Genomic DNA, 19,082 nt, shown 5'->3' on the forward strand with positions numbered 1-19,082 from the left:
CAAGGAGGATTGAAGAGCAACCAGTTGGGTAATTGTAGATGTACTTTTACAGTTAACTTTACATAGGACTTAAGAGAAGTATACTGAATTTAGCATAATAACTTCAGGGAAGATAGAGAGATGGCTTCTGTATAGAGAATACAGGCTCCTTATGAGAAATTCTACTGTGTTGAAATAATCTGTTGTTCTGTAAGCATTGTGAAGAAGGAGTGTAAAGACTTCAGTTATGGAGGGCTGAGAGATTAGGCAAAAGGGTGGGAATGTTCACGGTTAAAAGCCTTACATGACTGTGAGAAGGTAGATAGTGATGGCTGCATGTGGTAATATGAAGAAGAGAAGTTGGAAAGAATGATGTGAAGTCTGAAGCGTTTTCCCTGAGACTGTGTTCATTTGAAGTGCAAATAACACAACTCAGATAATTCTAGACCACTGCTTAACAAACACAAATTGTTCTATCATGAGGAACAGGTTTGCTTAGTACTCAATCCTAAAGAGTTCTGAAGCATTTAGTCCCACTCAAGTTGCTAGAATGAAGTCCTTGCTTTAGGACTCTTGTAGTTATTCTGTAAAGTGGAAGAGAGACTAATCCAGCCCTACATCACAAGTGGTTTTCTGTGGTGTAGACTACGTGCATATGGAATTAGTGACTTTGACTATTTGATGGGGGAAACACCTCCAGACTGAAGAGAAGTAATGGCTATCAAAGGATATGCAGCAAAATTGTAGGAAGGAAACTAGCCCTGCTTCTCAAGGCCTTAGCAAAGAATAATAATTTAAAAAACAAAAGTATGTGATAACAGTGTTGTGCAAATTCTCAGCCAGATAGTTTTTGCCAGTAGAGCCTACCAAATATGCATGGTTCTCCTCTCTCTGGCCCGTATTAGAAAGGCAAGGTGCAGTCACAGTGCTGTTCCCCAGGGGCTGCCTTTTAATGTTGGGATATTGAGGTCCTGATCCTTGCACTGACTGCTGATGGGGGAAGGGAGCTGGAGAGTCGGTGAGTTTTGTGTTGTTGCTTGAGGTTTTTTTGCTACTTAAACAGAAAAAAAAAAAAAAAAAAAAAAAGTCACTGTCAAAAGTGAACCAAGCTCCTTTAATTACAGTTTACAATGAAAATATGCAGTGAAAAGCTAGCTATAACAGCTGCTATAGAGCTGGCCATTTGCCTTTGTATTGTTATTTGTGCTGTGAGCTGTTAATGTGATGTGGTAGTTTTGACAGCTAATAAATTAGCTATAGCTGTTGAACATGAGTCTCAAAAGCTATTAGTCAATGTGTGAGCATGGCTAATGTATTTAAATGCCCTATGGAGGAGAATAGAAATATGTCATAGGTTGCTCTAATTTGATGTCTGTGTGGCCTTTATGTCAGAAAGTTTGGAGTGCTGAAAATCCTATGACAGTTGGCCAGGTAGGTTTATATATTTTGATCCCTTTTACAATCATGATTTTCATGACATCACTCTAGGAACTTCTGTTTGCTGCTTCAAAAACAGCTGTAAAAAATCACCACCTTACAGTTGACTTAAGTTTGTGCCAAAAATGAGCTTGCACATGCTAAGATTTTGTGTCATATACTATAAACAGATGCTGGTACAGCTTCTTGTAAATGAAACTTGACAGTTGTATTCTAAAGCTAAGCTACAGAGAATGCAATTCTCCCTTATCTCTACAATGTTCACCTTCAGTCACATGATTGTATGCAATGCAGTAATTTTGGATGCACTCAGGGGATGTCTAAAATCCTTTTATGTTCCTAAGCTTCTTTTCTGACTGCTGTTTTCTTGGTGAGATCGTAAAGATCATTTAATGTTCCTTCCTCCTTGTGTGCAGTCTTTGCTTGCTATTAATTAAGAAACAAACAATTACAGTGTTTTTAACAGTGCAGTATTTTCCCTAGCTGTGTGAACTAATGCTATTAAAACCAGGAGCTCTGGAACTTATGTTCAGAAGGACAGACTTCCTGTATTTCCTAACTCTTACATGCATTCTGCATATGTGCTTAAAATATGCTGCAGCCCAACCTTTATTAGTACATTTGATTGCTAATCACCCTAAACAGAATGATTTTAAAAGACTACTCAGAAAGCATCAATTAAGTTCACTAATGGCTGGTAAAAACAAAGGGTTTCTTGTAGTATTTCTGTGTATGAAGATAATAACTGTTGCTATAAATATGAAGCTATGTATGGTCTATCACTGAAAATTGCAAATGTGCAAATTGATTATACTGGAGTGGGAAAAGCAAGTAAGAAATATCAGAAAGAAGGTACAGATAGTTAAAAGTTATAAGATCATAGAATCAGAATTGTCTGAGTTTCTTAGGAGAATAAATACGGTAGGATTAAAAGGTAATGAAGTGATCTCGCCAAAAACAAATGTGTGGTCTGGAACTTCATTGTAGTTTTACTCCTTTTCTCCATTGTTATGTTCTCTGTATTCTTTCTACTTAACATTCACTTTGTTTTCAGTTTTTTCATTCTCCAAACAAATTCTTCTCTTGCATTTCCCTGCTTGCCAATTAACCTGCTTGTTACGGGGTTTGTTTGTTTAGCATTGTGCACGTTGATACTTCTGTCAAATCAGTGTCTCTTTTCATAGTCATCAGATAAGACAGATGTCTTGCTCCATCTGGGTATCCAAATAATACGTAATGACACTTCTGCTCCACCTTCTATTGTCTTAACATTTTATTGAGGTTGTTAAGGTAAATGTGCTGTGTCACAACACAAATGAAGGGGGGATTACAATGACTAGATGGGGTGATGTGCCTATTCTTACACAGTATGAGAAACATGACTGGTTATTGAACAATTTCTTCATAGCAAAAAATGCATGCTTTACCTATTTGATAAATTACTTATCTGATGAAAGACTTTTTGAACTGTTATTGGAGCTGACCTGAATACTCAAAGCAGAGATAGAGATATACTTGATGAGCATCTAAAATTGAAGTAACAGTAGTAAAGGTATTTTACTTCTGTAGTTCAATGAGTTTAACTTTGCAAAATTAATAATCTCAGATTGGTTGGATTCCATGCCTTGAAAGAAAGGTGAAACACTGTAGCATATTTCTACAATGTGAGCAAAGTGATCACTTCTCTTGACCTGCTGGTGATGCTCTTGCTAACTAACACCATCCCTCTACAGTTTGCCTTTACTGTTGTTGAGGTGTGCTGCTTGAAGTCCAGTACAATTCCCAGATCCTGTTCTGTGGAGTTGCACAGTCTGTGTGCTGCATTGAGCTGTTCATCCCCGGTGTAGAAAACTTTATGAGATCAATTCCTTCAGTATTTGGGGGAATCCTCTTCCCTTCTGCAGCTATTTCCCTCTGTCTGATGGCCTCAGTGAGATTTAAGTTGCATTTGGTGCAACTGCCAAGGTGCCTCATGACCAGTGAAAAAAATCAGCTGCACTTAGTTGCAAAGAATGTTTATTTTTGAATAAGGAGCCAAACTTGCAAGAGTAGTAACCTGGCTTTGGGAATCAAAAAGTATATAAAATTTCAGACGTTTCAGTACAATTTCTGGCATGCATTTTCTCCTGCCCTTCTTTGTTTTGTATATATGATAAAATGACAGGTTCTGTCAAAGGTCACAGCAATTCCTTGTTCTGACTTTGATAAAGGAGTCCAAGTACCCTAAAACAATGTGGTTAATTTTCTCTGAGATCCTTTGTGGATAATTTGCTTAGCAGAAGCCTCAGCAGTCTAAACTAATACAGAGAGGATTTTGTTAGTGGATGCACCGCGTTGTCCCTTGTGACTACTGAAAGTTAGCTCACATTACAGAATTACCTCTTTTTATCCCCTGAGAAGAATTTTCAAGGCTCCTCTTATACACCTATTTAAAAGTCTCTTCAAAAGCAAAGCAGAGAGAATGTCTTTCATAATGCTACTGCCAGCCTGTCTCTGGTGTTAAATACTTTCTGTGTCTGCCTGAAAACAGTGACAGGAGCTGTAAGGATGAATCAAATAAGCAGTTGGGATACCACCTCTCAGCAAGAGAAACTCTGTGACTGCACTGACCTCTACACGACACGGTAACTCTGCATCCAGTGGAAGTTCGAAACAATTGTGTGCCTGTCCAGCTACACCCATATTTGTTTCCTGCTGTCATACTTCAAGGAAATCTGCTGCATGAGCAGTGACAACAGTAGTGTCTGAAAACAGCTCAGCTGTCAGTGTTAATGCCTGTCCTCTCTCTATGTGAGTCACGCAGGCAAAACTGTGTGAAACAGTATAGTTGCTAAACAGTCAGCCAAGAGGTGTTTGAGGGTGGCTGTTGACTACAATTTGGCTTTTTATTCACCTACACTAATGTTTTGGCAAACAAATCAAATGGTTCGATAACCTTGCTGCCGTGAGGATGTATTACAAACTCAGTCCTGTGATGCTTGACTTTTTACAGGAAAAGGTAGGACTGCTTTTAAATGACTTTGTTTCATGTTTCTTAGCGTCCTCTAACTTTGTAAAAGATGTGAGAGTTTTTTTGGGGAAAAAAAGCAACAGTGTTCTTAAATAGCTTATCAGCTCATGTAGTAAGTTTTCTCAGATAAGAGATCGAGATCAGTGGGACAGAGGAATTTTCATCTTCTCATGCCTTGGAACGCAGCTTGACAAAAGTGCTGTTTAATTGCATATGGCCTCGGTTATGTCACTAAAACAGTATTTTTACAAATGAAATCCTCTACATGAGAAACAGATTTCTAGTTATTCTGATATTATGTAGCTCTTACAAAGAATGAATTTCTGTATTAAAAGTCAAAGGTGAGATTCTTCAAACAAGTGGCTATAATCCAGCTTTCAGAGCTCAGAAGTTTACTGAGAAGAGAAATGCAGGATTCTTGCTTGTTTTAAGTGCCTACTTTTACAACTGGACTCACTGCATTCAGTTAAAAATTAATTCATTTACTCTTTTGTAATTCCTTAATTGCAGAATTCTATGGTGGGGAAAAAGGAAGGATATGTCACATTGTTTTGAGATAGCACAAACAAAAATGCGTCATCTTTGAAGCAGGCTGTGTTCATGCAGCAAGGTCAGGAAGTTGTTACACACATTTGCCATTATGGAAATAGTACTTCTGTAAAGGGAGAAGATTGAGCTAGTCTAAAAATTGTACGTGAAGTCCTTCATAAATTTATTTTTTACAAACCAAAAATGGCAAAACCCAACAATTATTTTAGAGCCACCGAACAGCCTGCATCTGTTTCAATGCTTCCACAGGCAAATGTGGTGTTCAGACACATCCTGCATCTGCTTTCTGTAGGCACAGGTAGAACTTCAGTTGTTGTTCTGTCATCTTCCGTTTACTATATAGCAATATAACAACGTATATTGTTTTCCATTTAACATAGACAGGCTATTATAAATTGTGGTTTACATGAACTATAGTCATGCTGTTTGGTGGGTATTCATAGATCACTTATGTAGGAGGAGTCTGTATTTACATAGCCTCTTAAGGCTTAAATTAGAGAATGAGAAAACCTCTGCTATGTTTGGTGTCATAAGTGGTGACAGAAGTTCTGTAACATGCCATTTCTGTTTACACACAAGGCTTTTTCATCTGAAACATTTTAGAAGTAAATGTGCATAAGGGGTTGGATCCTAAGATAATGTTTAAAAGGGCGCCACTGACCTTAGTTGAACTGCACTGGCTTATAACAACTGTGGAAATAGCAAGAAGTATTTGCATTCTACACTGTTTCTGAGAATGGAAGTTAGTGGACAAATAGACAAAATAATGGGAAGCTTAAAGAAAATGGTTCATTTGTAAGACTTTCTTGTCACTAATATTCAAATAGGCTTTTTGTTAAACTAATAGGCTTTTTCTTAATACTAATAGGCTTTTTCTTAATACTAAGGACTCCCTTTTCACTCAACTCATTTATGTGTTGAGTGAGTACCACCTAAATGAGGTTGATTTTTTTGCAAAACTTCTGAGGACATCAAGTTTAAGCATTATTTCATTTTTAGCAGAAAAGAGGTCTTTGGTGTTATGTACCTACACTATGTGCAGAATTTTTCCTTGGAGGAATTTGGCATGCAGCACTTAGTTCTCTATGCTCATGGAAGTGAAAAGTTGTTATACATGACTGGCCAGCTTTTGTCCAAGTACACATATTTAGGAGAGATTTTCCTAATAATCATTAGAAACAGGGTAAGTAATAGCTGCTTTACTTCTATAGCCACTGAATTATGATGGAGGATATGATCCAGGTAAATATTTTTGTCTTTTTTGCTGCTTACTCTGTATTTGTTAGCCAGCACTGACGTTGTGAGTGACAGGAGGGTGCACGGTATAAAATTAGAATGCCAAGGACAGGAGAAGATACCCATTCTTTTAAAGCTGTACTTCTGGCTCAAGTTTCAGAAGCATTTGCTGGTTTGTTTATAACAAATTCAGTGATTTTTGGATGCCGCAGCCCCAGTTAATAATTAATTGCTGAAGTAATGATAAATCCTTATCTTCCATTCTTCTTGTTCATGCTGGTGTCACTCAGCTGATGTCAGTATGGAGCAATCCAGCTTTAGAACACAGAGCTTATAGCTTGCATTAGATATCCACAGAGGACTTAGCCATATCTACTACTGCATTTTGAACATAGCATTTGAAAATTGCAGACTTTTTATTGTTAGAATGGTAAATAAATCAAAACATCTTGAACTGGCACTAAATAAATACTAGCATAAGGAAGGGGAAGTATTTGTTTACAAGAAGACTATTTTTCACTAAAACAATTTATGTAAAACTTCATTTTGCACCTTAAATTTTTTATGGATTAATCATGACTGGTTTGCTTTCTGCAAGTTCAGGATACACAGTAAATTCTCTGACATTATCATAAAACATTTTACAAATCTATTATTCTTAAGAATGCCTCCTTTGAGTTATTTCATGTTCTTGGTAGTTTTTGTTGCCTTCACTGGAGAGAACTGTGAGGTCTTCAGGTTCTCTGCTGTCTTTTCAAGGGCAATGTGTACATTCTGTAGGCATGATCCTTTCACTGAAGCTATGTGAGGAGATCTGTTCTGCAATTGTATTTCACTTAAGATCAAGAGCTTACTTCTCTGTCCATCTGCTGTGCAATAGCTGTACAGATCTGTCTGACTGCTTCATGTGAATACTTACGTATTTATAAGTGCAAGTAAAGTTCAAAAATTCATTTATAGAATTGAATGATTGAGAAATAACAGATTCTAAATAATGTTGCTGCTAAACACAAAATCATAAAAAGTAGATGTACAGCTTATGAATGAGATCTACAGCTACTGTATTTTCATAGATGTAGCCCATAAGTTTTTAAAAGGCACTCATCAATTTATATTCCATTTGGAACCAATTTTTCCGATTTTGGGAAATTTTTCCAATATATTACAAAAAACTTTCCTTGCCACAGTCTTTTTCCTCTTGTCTTCTCTATTCTAGTCATCTTCTTTTCACTTGAATATAATGTCTTGAATTTAAAGTACACTTGAATTTAAAGTACATTTTTGCATTTGCTGCTCTCGGGATCATCTCACTCACGTCTCTACAGATCTCTGCATTACTCCTGCAGATAGTCTGACACCAGTAGCTGTAAAGCCACTGTGCCACGAGGTTTGCTGGGCCCTGCTTCAGCTTGAGCACCGTGGCATTGGAGTACTGGGGAGCATCTCAGTGAGTTGGAGCTGCTAGAACACTCAATATGCCTTGCTGTCAAAATGCACGTGTTTCCTCATAGGTGAGCTGAAAGGTGTCAGACTACAGAATTTTGTTTGAAAAACTTGGTTTTCATACATTATGGAGTGAAAGCAACTGAAAGAGTTATGGACTCAACCTACAGATGTGTTGTGCAGCTGGCAGTCATAATTCTGTTACTGTTTGTTTGTGCTATGCAACTCTAAAATTTGGGCTACTATTTTGTTGGGTTTGTTTGGGGTTTGTTTTTTGTTGGTTTTTTTTTCACATGAAGAATTATGTCTTATTTTATAAAACAGAATTGATTAAAAACAGCTAAAATTCATGCATGACTTGTAATCATTTTTAATCTGGAAAAAAATACAAAGTAAACTTATTTATTTTTCTGAGCCTAATTTGCTGAAAGTTTGATTTGTTTCCAATTAATTTTCCATTTTTCAATCTATTTGAAATAGCAATTCAGTGGAATAATTGCTCTAAGTTGTAGACTGGTGTGTTAATAAAAGTTATGTAATGTGATTTACCATAATGATAATTTCTTTATCTGAACTTTTTTAAACAAAGTGTGCCATTATGGCTGTTCGTGCAGGCTCATGTGAAGTACCTGTTAAAGTTGAAGCCTACCTCCTTGTGACATGGATGTGAGTTGGTGTACAGCTCAAATCACTGGTGCTCTGTAGCAGCAGAATGTAATGAGCAAGTACTAGAGGCTTTTGGAACAGCACATTACAATGCTCTGTAGGGTAGGTGATTGTATTATAAAACTATAATTAAGTGTGTGGGAACTGAGAACATCTGCTACAGGAATGGCACTTATTGTTGCCAATTTAAAAAAAAAAAAAAAGCTGTAAAAATAGCATGAAAAAGTTACATACGACAGATTAATTTGTGGATTTAATTTTAATAATAAAGTAAACCAAATAGTAGTTCATAAAGGAAAATATTCTGTGATGTTCCCTTACATTATCTATCCTCTCTGTTGTTCGTACCACACTTGATTAGGTGGAATAGCTGGTATTATAGCAAGGCATGTAACTGATCTACGAGTTTTCCTGTAACAGATACTATCTTACATGCTAGCACTCCATGAATTAGTTGAGTGATGCTTACAATGCAGAACAATGAAGCCCTGAATAGCACTTGTGGCAGGGTTAGAGTAACTGCTACTACTGCAGGTACATTTGATAACCTTGAATTCACATTACACTGAAGGCAAGTACTAAACCCACTAAGAGCCAGTGGAAGATTCCTGTTAGCTTCAGTACTCCTGGGATGTACCCCTGGCAGAGTTTCACTCGTTTGTTTAGGAAGCAAAACAAGCTACGTTGTCATGATACTGCTGAAAGAAACCTTAAGACAAAATTATTCAATTTTTTTGAAACTGGATTATTAAACTCTATAAACCAATTGGCATAGATTGATGGCACTGATTATTGATAAACTCATTTAGCATGTCCTGCTTTGAGTTGTCTGGCAAGAAGTAGGAGCTGTGGTTCTACAGTGTAATTATTTTGTTCACTTTAAGAATTCTGATGACCTATATTTTAGCATGGTTAGGATCTCAGCAACTGGAACACAGATGTAAACTTTAACCTAGCTTCATTAGGAATGTGACTTCTACCTTTTTCAAAAACTATGTGTGCTTGAAAAGTCTGCTTGTTGATGCTGAGTAGAGATTTAGCAAAGTGAGAATATCTGGAGATCTGTCCTCATTGCACATGAAGAGAAAATTAGACTTGAGAATCGAATGCTTCTGAGTGTAATTCATGTAATTGTTATTACAGAGAACACTAGATCTAGCTTGAAACTAAAGTGGCAGTGTTTGCTATTCTTTCAGACCCCCTATAGACTAGTTTTGAAGAGGAAAAGGCTGCTTGGCTTGAAAACTGAGGGAATAAGAGCTCTGGACTGTGACAAACAGCCTGTGGCAGGGGAAGGGGGAGTTGTGTTTGGAGGGCAGTTACAGAAACACTGGCATTTAAGTAAGTCCAACAACAAAGGTAGGACTGTCTAGAAAGGAATCTGGGACTGAGAATTTAAGCTGAAAGCTTACTGCAGTTGTCAAACTTCATTAGCAATTAGTGTTAATAGAAAAGTGAGTCAGGTGTCTGTGTAGGGCCACCTTTTCCATCTTTTAGGAAGAAAAAAATCTAAATGATTGCATGAGAAACACTTATGCTGCTGTTATAAAAGCTGAGAGTGGGAGATGCTGGAATTAAAGCTACCTCTCTATATCGATGCAATTACTTCAATGGTTTCATGTTTCATCTATTTTTTCTGCAAAGCTGTTGCCTCATCCAGAGCACAAGCTGAATCTTCTCATGGGATACAGTAATAGGAAGGAATAAAAGTACTCCGTTGTGGAGCCCTACAATCCTTCTCTCATTTGCTGACCAGTGTGTGTGATAGCAGAGATGAATGATATGGAATACAAGTTCTAGTTTGTGTCCTTGCGCACACAGCTCCTGGGGTATTCACGTTGTGCATTACCACAGGAAGCTCCCAACTGTAGCATTTACTGTGCTGTGTGGCTATGTTCTGCAGTGCTGTGCAGGTACTCAGTCCTCTTCCCCAGTGATTCCAAACTTTGTTCCTGAGTTGCTGCATGCCTGGAACCAGTCTCAGGCTGGATCTGGGGAAGTGTTTGGCACACTGCCCACAGTTGGTGCGAAGGGGGAGTTTGATTAGCACTACCTATGTTGAAAGTATTCTGATAAAATGGACCCAAAAAATTATCTTTAATTCAGACACCCAAAATTACTAAATTTATTTCCAGTCTCTGTTATTTCACTAAGAATATGGTATCTTTCTGAGCCAAAAATAATGTGGTGAAATGCATAGCTGTTCCAGTGATCAATGTTTAATACAAGCCTCAAGGAAAATTAAGTTATAAATGAGGTTCGGGGCTACATGCTTACCATTAGGTTCATTATTGCATAGCCCCTTACAGGAAGAACATAATTCTGTCTATACACAGGCAAATTAATTGTGCTTAAAGCAATCAAAATTTTATGTTACATCATTATAGTTCCTAAGATACAGCTTTTTAATCATTATATTTGTAGACTGCAGGCCAAAGATATAGGTGTGTGGGTGTATGTGTATATGTATACACATGTTCTCATATATTTTCTCACTGGAAAAAATGGAGGGTTATGCCAGATTATAGAGAAGTATTTTCATTTTACAGAATGTGTGTGGTCAGTGTACTTAGTTTTCTTTGACACTGAGAATTCCATTTAAATGTTCTTGAGGTAACATCTGTGTGACATGACTCATAGGATCATTCAACCTATTGTTGTTATACAGACAGAACTGAGAAAAGGCAATTTTGTGCTGATAAGGAATCATCTTGACTCCGACCTTCACTGTCTGGAATGCTGAACCGAAGCACTGAGCAGTTTTTTCTCATTTAAGATCTGTAAGAATAGCAAGAGTGGATGTCACATGATAATGTTTTATCCCCACACTGGAAAATCAAATATCAGAGTACTACATTTATATAAGATATGTATATAAACATGAACTGAGCAATAAGTAGTGAAATAGCATTATTAATACCAAAATATTTAACCAAGTAATTTAGTATTTTACCCTCTTGGTAGAAATATGTTATCTGTAATTCTTGGGGAGAACTGAGAGGGAAAATCAATTCTTTAATTAATAAAGTTTAACTTGATAAGTATGAACTCAGCTCTTACAGACATGAATGTTACTTGCAGGAAGTAAATATAATATCAATAAAGTAGAATAGGTAACAATTTTTTGGTTTTCTGGATAACAATTTGTATGTTAGAAAACCATATGCTGTATAGTTATGCTTATACAAACTCTCATCTGAAAAACCATAACAGTAATAATCTTGGGAAATAGTATTTTGAAAATTATTTTTATGGTACACTTTTATTTCAATAATGTTGGAACAGTTTTGTGGTTGTAGAATTTTTGCACTGATTTTATTACCAATTTTTAACGCTTTCTCTTAGCAAGTGGTTGCTCTTAGCAGCTACTATTTGCCCAGTGATCAAAGGATTGGGCAGCTATGGTTAACGAAAATTTAGACTTTTCCTTTAAGTTTGATTGAACATTTAGGGAAACCTTTTAAAAAAAATAAAAATAAAAAAAAATTGAGGGAATAGTTGGTTGGTACATCTACCCACTGGGGAAAGGCTGCATCTTAGCAGAGACAAGGATCTCATTCTGGTATGTCTGTGAAGTCAGTCCCTGAAGTTACAAACAAGGGGAAAAGAAAGCTAAGCTCATAAAGGTAAGATGATATTTTGAAAGTCAATAGCAGAACCAGGTATAGAAACCAAATGCTAGTGCTCTATTAAAGAAGATAGCCAGCAATGCCATATGGTACCTGCACTAAAGGTGCCTTGGACCATGTAAGACTGCTTGACAAAATGGTCCGGTACTATCCTTGAAATGTCACTGAAAAGTTAAATTGATAGGAAAATGATGGGAATTTATAGGGAAAAAAAAAAACCAAACCAGTAAACTTGTCCACTACTGATTTTTCTTCTTAGGTATGCAAGTAGATTTAATTGGTATGTGAAACCATGTCTATTTGAGAATGACTGTAAATTTAATAATTCAGCCATTACATAAAACCCCTTCCATAAACAGATCTTAATTTACAGTAAATGGTAACATAAACATCCTTTGTTTTCTTGGTCTTTTTGTTTAGTGGGTCACTGGACAGTTCTGAGATGAAGGGACCTTTTCCCATGAGTGGTTTTCAGCAACAGCTTTTGATAACCATCAGTCAAGGGGCTGTTGTACCACTGTATGGGCAGATTCCATTTCCCTTTCAAAGCCTGATTTCTATTTTTTTTCCAAGGTACTCAGGTTTTACAGGTTACCTCAGTGGCTCCTGCTTTGTGGTCTAAATCTGCTGTTACCCCTGAATTCCTCTAGAATGCCACAGTAGTCTACTTCTGGAATTAAAATTGCCAGACAACTCAGTACTGGAAATCTCCCACTAATATATTTAAATAAATTGGATTGGCAATCTAATACGAATTTATCGAACAATTACATGAAAGGCATGTGGAGAAGACAAACTGTATAATTCCTTTATGTTCTTAAGTGTATTTCAAATTACTTTGCAGATTCATACTCACGTTTCAGTCTTGTCAGCTCCTCAGGTATCAAACAGCATCTGTCGGGTTCCTTTTGTGCTTCCTTGTTCTCTTTCTTGGCTGTTTCTGTCAAATACTGTACTTTTTTCTCAATTAAAAAGATTTATTTTCATTCCTTGTTTCTGTAAAGATTGAGCATTTTGTATGCCCTCTTCTCTAAAGCTGTGAGCTTTAATGTTATGCTATTTCTGGCTTGCTCCAGGGTCAGCAGAGTATGAGTTAAATCGCAGACCTTAAGTGTGCTGGTGGACAGTTAAAATTGAGAGGGAAAGAGAAAGATAAGCAGCCAATCTTTAAACGTGAACCAAATCTCTATAACTTCTGAAATTCAGCTATCAGGTACAGGTAGCTAGTATTAGCAGTTCATAATAATGTGAGTTTACCTGTGCTACTGATTATAATTGCTGGTAGTTCTTTACCTGATTGTTTATCCTGGGAAAAAATTGTGGCTTTTTGTTTTATTGAAGCATGTTGGATTTCATTAGGTATTAAAACAGTCACAGTACAGGGCATGTACTGGTGTTGTAAACTGCAGGATCACAGACTCACAAACTGGCGGGGGCCCACAATGATCATTAAAGTCCAACTCCTGATTCCTCACAGGACCAAATTCTATGTCTGAGAGCATTTCCCAAATACTTACTGAATTCCAGCAGCTTGATGCTGTGACCACTGCCCTGGGCAACCTGTTCCCGCTGTCTGGTGAAGAACCTTTCCCTAACATCCAACCTGCATCTCCCCAGGCCCTGTCGTTGCCACAGAGAGCAGAGCTCAGTGCTGCCCCTCCAATCCTGTGAGAAGCTGTAGGCTGCCATGAGGCCTCCCGTTAGTCTCCTCTCTGAGCTGAGCAAACCAAGGAACCGCAGCTGCTCCTCATGCAGTCTTGCCCTGTAGCCCCTTCACCATCTTCACAGTCCTCCTTTGGTTGCTCTTTAATGATTTATGTCCTTCCTGTATTGTGGCACCCAAACTGCACACAGAGCTCAAGGTGAGGTCACACTGGCGTATGATCACTTCCCTCAACTGTCTAACAGTGATGCTTAGATAATAGAAGATGTGTTGTTTTACGTGTATGTATGGAGAGGGAGGGTAAAGCTATTTGAAATGAGAAACGATGGTTGTGTATCCTGGAAAAGTGCAAAATGTAGTATCAGGAAAACATGCAAACAAAAGGTTACAGAGCTGATCTATTCTTTGTGAGTCATATGCAAGTTTACTGTGTTTTGTGAGCACATAGTGTTGCTGCTACTAAGTATCTTTTGTGGAACCAGTTAAGTCTCTGAGGGGATCAGAGTTATGAAAAGGAGTGCTGAGATTCTTCAGATATAGCCAAACATGGTGAGAGTTAATGAGACAAACAGCCGGATATAAGACACTTGTTATAGCACATAGGGAAGATTAAAGTTTACAGCATTTGAGTTACTTTGAAGCATTTAATGCTGAGTCATTTAGCGTGAACATTAACAGAAGCTGAAAGGAATTACTGTCCCAAAAGGCAGCTGTGACTCTGGATGAGTCTTCCTTGTTTGTGTTTGTGTTTAAACTCATTGCCACTTAACTGTTGCTTGATCTTTCTGCAATTAGTCTGATGTCATTATGCAGATTGAAAGGCTACCAATAGTTCACTGAGCAACAGAACTGGAGAAATCTAGTGTCTTTTCAGATCAGTTAAAAAATCTGCTCTAGTTTTGCTTTGTAACTAAAGTATTCTGATTATCATTTCACATTTTATGGCTCTTCAGTTCACATCAGCATGATCTCCTCCTTTGTAATTTTTGAACATTATCTGATTTCTAACAAGTATTTTTCCTTGTTTGATTTGTAGCAAAGATCATAAGGTATGTAGCGACTATCCATATATAGCTTGTAATTTTTCTTCCTGGCATGATCTAGTGTAGATCACCCATTTGGATTGAATAACATCTGTATTCTTTGTGAGAATTACTCACAGAACAGTAAACTGTCAAATTTGTTTAGGCCTCTGGCTGCCTGCCAAAATTTGACAAAATTGTCTGAAAATTTTAAGTACTTAGGGATAAAGTATCTGCCTATGTGATCCCATTGAGCTTATGTATCTTTGTAAATAAGAAGGATGAAAATATTCCAGTGAATCTCATTTTAATTAATATCATCATTTATATAGATTTAGGGTTTTTTTTTTTGTATTTATGAGCATGTTTAGAAGTCTAGAATTGAATTCTGTTGCTACAGCATAATTGTTAAGAATACGTTACAGAACCTTACTCCATGAATTGGTCTAACTCTGTTAAATAGATGTAAAATTACATCTATTTCAGGGAAGCATTTTTCTAAATTTAAAAAGGAAAAAAAATAGGAAAGGATTTTTGCTCTCATGAATGAACATTATTTCCTCAAAAATTTTTTTGGAAGGAGTGATATTTAAGTGGGGATTTGTGCATGTAGAAATGCATTGTGTATCATGCTCTATAAACATGGAAATTTTGATTAATGGTACTTTAATCATTCAAGTGTAATGATGAAAGTAATTACCAAGTTTTACTTTCATCATTGCTTTTCAAGATTCTGGAAATTTTTGTCATGTGTTTGTTAGTTCCTGAAGACTAATGAATTCATATTTAACTATCACATGATGGATTTTAAATAGGAACATAGTTCTAATGATTCTTGGAATTTGTGTGTTGAGAAAGATGGAGAACTGGTTGTATACGGCCTGGTGTTGTTGTTGGTTTTTTTGTTTGTTTTTTGTTGTTGTTGTTGTTGTTGTTTTTATCTTCTGGGAAATAAAAATTTGAGTTAATGGAATTTTGAGTATTTGTGTTAAGTAGTGTATTTAGTAAAATAAGCTACTTGATCATGGTGAAATGATTGACATGTCCTAATCAGACCCTCTTTTGTCAAAACTTTCCATATTTCCCAAAAGTGATCTAGAAAGCTTGTTAATTGTTAGAAAAATATATAATAGAAAATGTGCAAGTTTATATTCTAATTACCTCTAACTTGATACCAATTTAAAATGCAATTGTGAATTTTCCCCCCAATTTATGCAACAACAAAAATTGCTGTAAGGAACTTTCAGATTAGAAACATGTAGTTTTTCTCTATAGTTTCATTACTTCTTCTCTGTCATCAAATATTCACTTGATTTTCTTCCTATTTTATGAAGAAATATGGAAAAGAAAAGAATACCATACCACTTCTTCCTTATCTTGCATTTGTAGCATTCTCAAAGGAAAAATTACATTGGGGAAACAGTGAAATGCCTGGAAAGTGATGTGCTATCAAATTTATTCTCTTTCCTTCAGACAGTCACTTTTTCTTCATATATTTGCCAAATTCAGGCTCTTGATTTTGACCACAGCAGTTGTGATAAATGTTTCAGACCTTAACGGCTGGCTTCTGTGAGTAGAAACCACACTCTGATTTTCAAACTTATGTTTAAGACAAATAGTTCGTAGCAGTACTTGTGCCAACATTGTTCCTCTGCTTCCTCCAGTTATGTCCACTTGATGTGTTTATAAAGAATGGTTAGCCATGCACTCCTGAGATGAATTCTCCTGTATGTGATCTCTTTGATCTCTTGATCATGGGAACTAGAACTGCTTGTGGTTTTCAAGATGAAATCTCCTCAGTGCTTTAAGTAGTTTGTGGGGGTTTTACTACAGGGGAACTGGGCTTACATTGAAAGTTAAATACCTACTTAATTTACTTGTACTGATACTGTACACAGTTGGAATGTCTTCAAGTTTTAATCCCTAATTTTATCCCTAATCCCTAGCAAACTAGAGGAAGTTGTTTAGTTGATTCTAGCCAATGAAACTAACAATTTATCATAGTACTCTGAGCCAAGAAGCTGAAATATAACTGAGATCTGCTGCTTTTGGGAAAGGGAAGTTGTGTGTATGATAGTATTTTCTCTTTGAGCCTCATTCAGACTATTAAGTAGAATTCATCAGCAGTATTTTCAGACACAGTTTATTTGGACGTTGCCAGTTTCTTTTGGAAATGAAATAGCAATAGTCCGAATGCTTTGATTCAAAATATACCAAACAAAGCAAATTACCACCTTGCTCTTCACCAGTCTTCCAAAAACTGTGAAAGAAAACAACTCATTTCTTTGAGTCTGCTTGCTGGTAATCTACACAGATAAGTAATCTAGCTTTTCAAAATTTTCTGCACTCCAGGCCACAGAGCCAGAGACAGATCATGAAAGATACCTATATGCTGGATGAGTTTGAGCTGATACTTACAAGTGGCATTTAAGAATGTACAAATCATTAAGCTAAGAATTTAGCGGTAATGACATTTTTCAGGGTTTCTACATATTTCCAAAAGAGTATCTTCACCTTTTTGTTATCAAAGGATATTCTGAATTTTAATGTTCTCTGTCTTTACCTAGTTACAGATTATGGGTACTAACAAAGATGATCTTAATTCTTTGGATGAGGTGCAAGCAGATAATAACATATTGCTGCTCATTTAGACTTTGATTCAGAAAGCCTATGCTCACATTTGGTTAGCTGATGCTTGGTTGGATGATACATTTGCACTTGTATGTGCTCTAATATCAATAATGGAATTGAGCCTCAAACAGTAGAGATGCATCTTGTGCTCTTGAAGGTGGAGAAACTTTTCTTGACTTCTCACTAACTCTTTTTATAGCTGCACAGAAATGTGGAACAGAAGGGGTGTGACAGAATGGCTCCCCACAGAACCCCACACTTCATAACTTATCAGGAACAGAAGCAATTACAACTAGCTGCAAGGTCTCTTGGGGAGAACAGAGCTGGTGTCAGTGAGATTCCTACTAGTGTTCTTAGTAATTTTTCACAGTGCAAAGTATTGCTGAGCTGAAATAATCTTTGTGGTGTTATCAAGAAATAAGGTCTTATCAAGAAATAATACAGCAATGTATCTTACGTCTTTAGTGAAACTAAAGCAGTGGTAACTGCAGCTGTATTCAAGTTAACAGTACTCAAGTTAACCCTTTTCTGTGCGTTAACCCTTTCATAGAATGGCTTGGGTTGGAAGGGACCTCCAGGATCATCTAGTGTCAATCTGCTTGCTGCAGGCAAGGTTGCCAAATACTAAGATACTGGATCAGGTTGCCCACTGCCCCTTTCAAACTTGAACACCTCCAGGGGTGGAGCATGCACAACTTTTCTCAGTGGAAAATTTCCCCATGCTACTCTGGATAAATTGGTGTTCCTTTATCTTATCATCTAAGATTAGGTATGAATTTTGTAGAAGACCTACCTGACCTTGATGACTAAATCAACAGTTGTTGATTTTGCAAACTGATATGTTCCAGTAGTACTTTGTGTCTGCACTATATTTACGGGCATTCCTTCTGGTTTAGCATCCAAGAGCTGAATATGTAAGCTGATTGTGAGACATCCTTTTGGTAGTGAAGACTGTCTGATACTTCCAGAGGAATAGTCATTACATCACTCAGATTAAAGCTTTCTGCAAGCCCATGTACTCCAAACAATTTTCAGGAGGCAAAGTAGGAACTGTAATGCAAAACAAATCCCTTTGCTTCCCCTTCTCCACCAATTTCTTGAAGTGAGAATCTTCATGTTCTTTAAGGCAAATTTTTATTTTTATAGTCCATTGCCTTTGTATATCTGACTGTTAATTTCTCTGCGCTCATTTGAATCCTACTGCCAGTACCATTAAGTATTTGGGCAATCCTTTACCTCTCTACCAACAGAAAATTCCAAATAATTTTAAGTGAGCAGTGGCAGTTAGTTAAACTGCAAGGCCTGCTGTTTGTGTCAGTTCAATTGATATGACCTTCTTTGTATGCATACTTTTCAGGTATACAATGTTGTGCGTTTTTCTTTCTATGGGAAATTTAGATTAATGTGGAAATGATTTGTATTGGAATCCTTCACTGTGAGTCAGTCATGCAGTGTAATCAGGATAGAAAAAGTCTAAAGAGGACAAAGGTTAAGTGTTAAAACTGAGTGTAGTGTGTTAGAACTTCAGTAAGAGTTAAGCAATCCTCACTGTAAATATATCAAAGCCACCTGCTAAAAATCGTTTTGGCATCACAGTCTTCCAAGAGTTCTGTACTTGTTGGGTCTGAAAATAAATATCATGTTGCATTTCACTGCTTGTTTGCAAGTACCATCAGTGATTCAGTTCCAGGCTAAAAGAAGGCTTGAAAATGGTATCTCTTCTAGCAGCCCAAAAATGTTGTAAGAAATCGAGGCTTTAAAAATATTCTGCTGCTGTTATGTAAATCCAAAGTGTCAGTCAAAGATTATTTATCCAA

General features: G+C 36.8%; 1 protein-coding gene and 1 long non-coding RNA gene across 41 annotated transcripts in view; one reads left to right on the top strand and one right to left on the bottom strand.

Moving 5' to 3' along the window:
• SORBS2 (sorbin and SH3 domain containing 2) overlaps window positions 1-19,082 on the top strand; it is a 143,254-nt gene that overhangs the window by 48,756 nt on the left and 75,416 nt on the right. For 2 of the 40 annotated variants that reach the window (XM_052682550.1, XM_052682557.1), the window contains exon 1: window positions 4,156-4,414. The exons of the other annotated variants lie outside the window; for them this stretch is intronic. The gene's annotated coding sequence lies outside the window, so the exon portion shown is untranslated. Of the gene's footprint in view, window positions 1-4,155; window positions 4,415-19,082 lie in introns of those variants that run through there. 40 annotated transcript variants of the gene reach the window in all.
• Window positions 7,920-13,575, bottom strand: LOC128080420 (uncharacterized). Its single transcript, XR_008206667.1, has 3 exons — window positions 13,467-13,575; window positions 12,806-13,065; window positions 7,920-11,098 (listed from the first exon to the last, which is right to left on the bottom strand). It is a non-coding gene; the product is annotated as an uncharacterized LOC128080420 (long non-coding RNA).

Source organism: Tympanuchus pallidicinctus, unplaced genomic scaffold, assembly GCF_026119805.1.
Source record: "Tympanuchus pallidicinctus isolate F22 unplaced genomic scaffold, pur_lepc_1.0 scaffold2, whole genome shotgun sequence".
Lineage (NCBI taxonomy): Eukaryota > Metazoa > Chordata > Aves > Galliformes > Phasianidae > Tympanuchus > Tympanuchus pallidicinctus.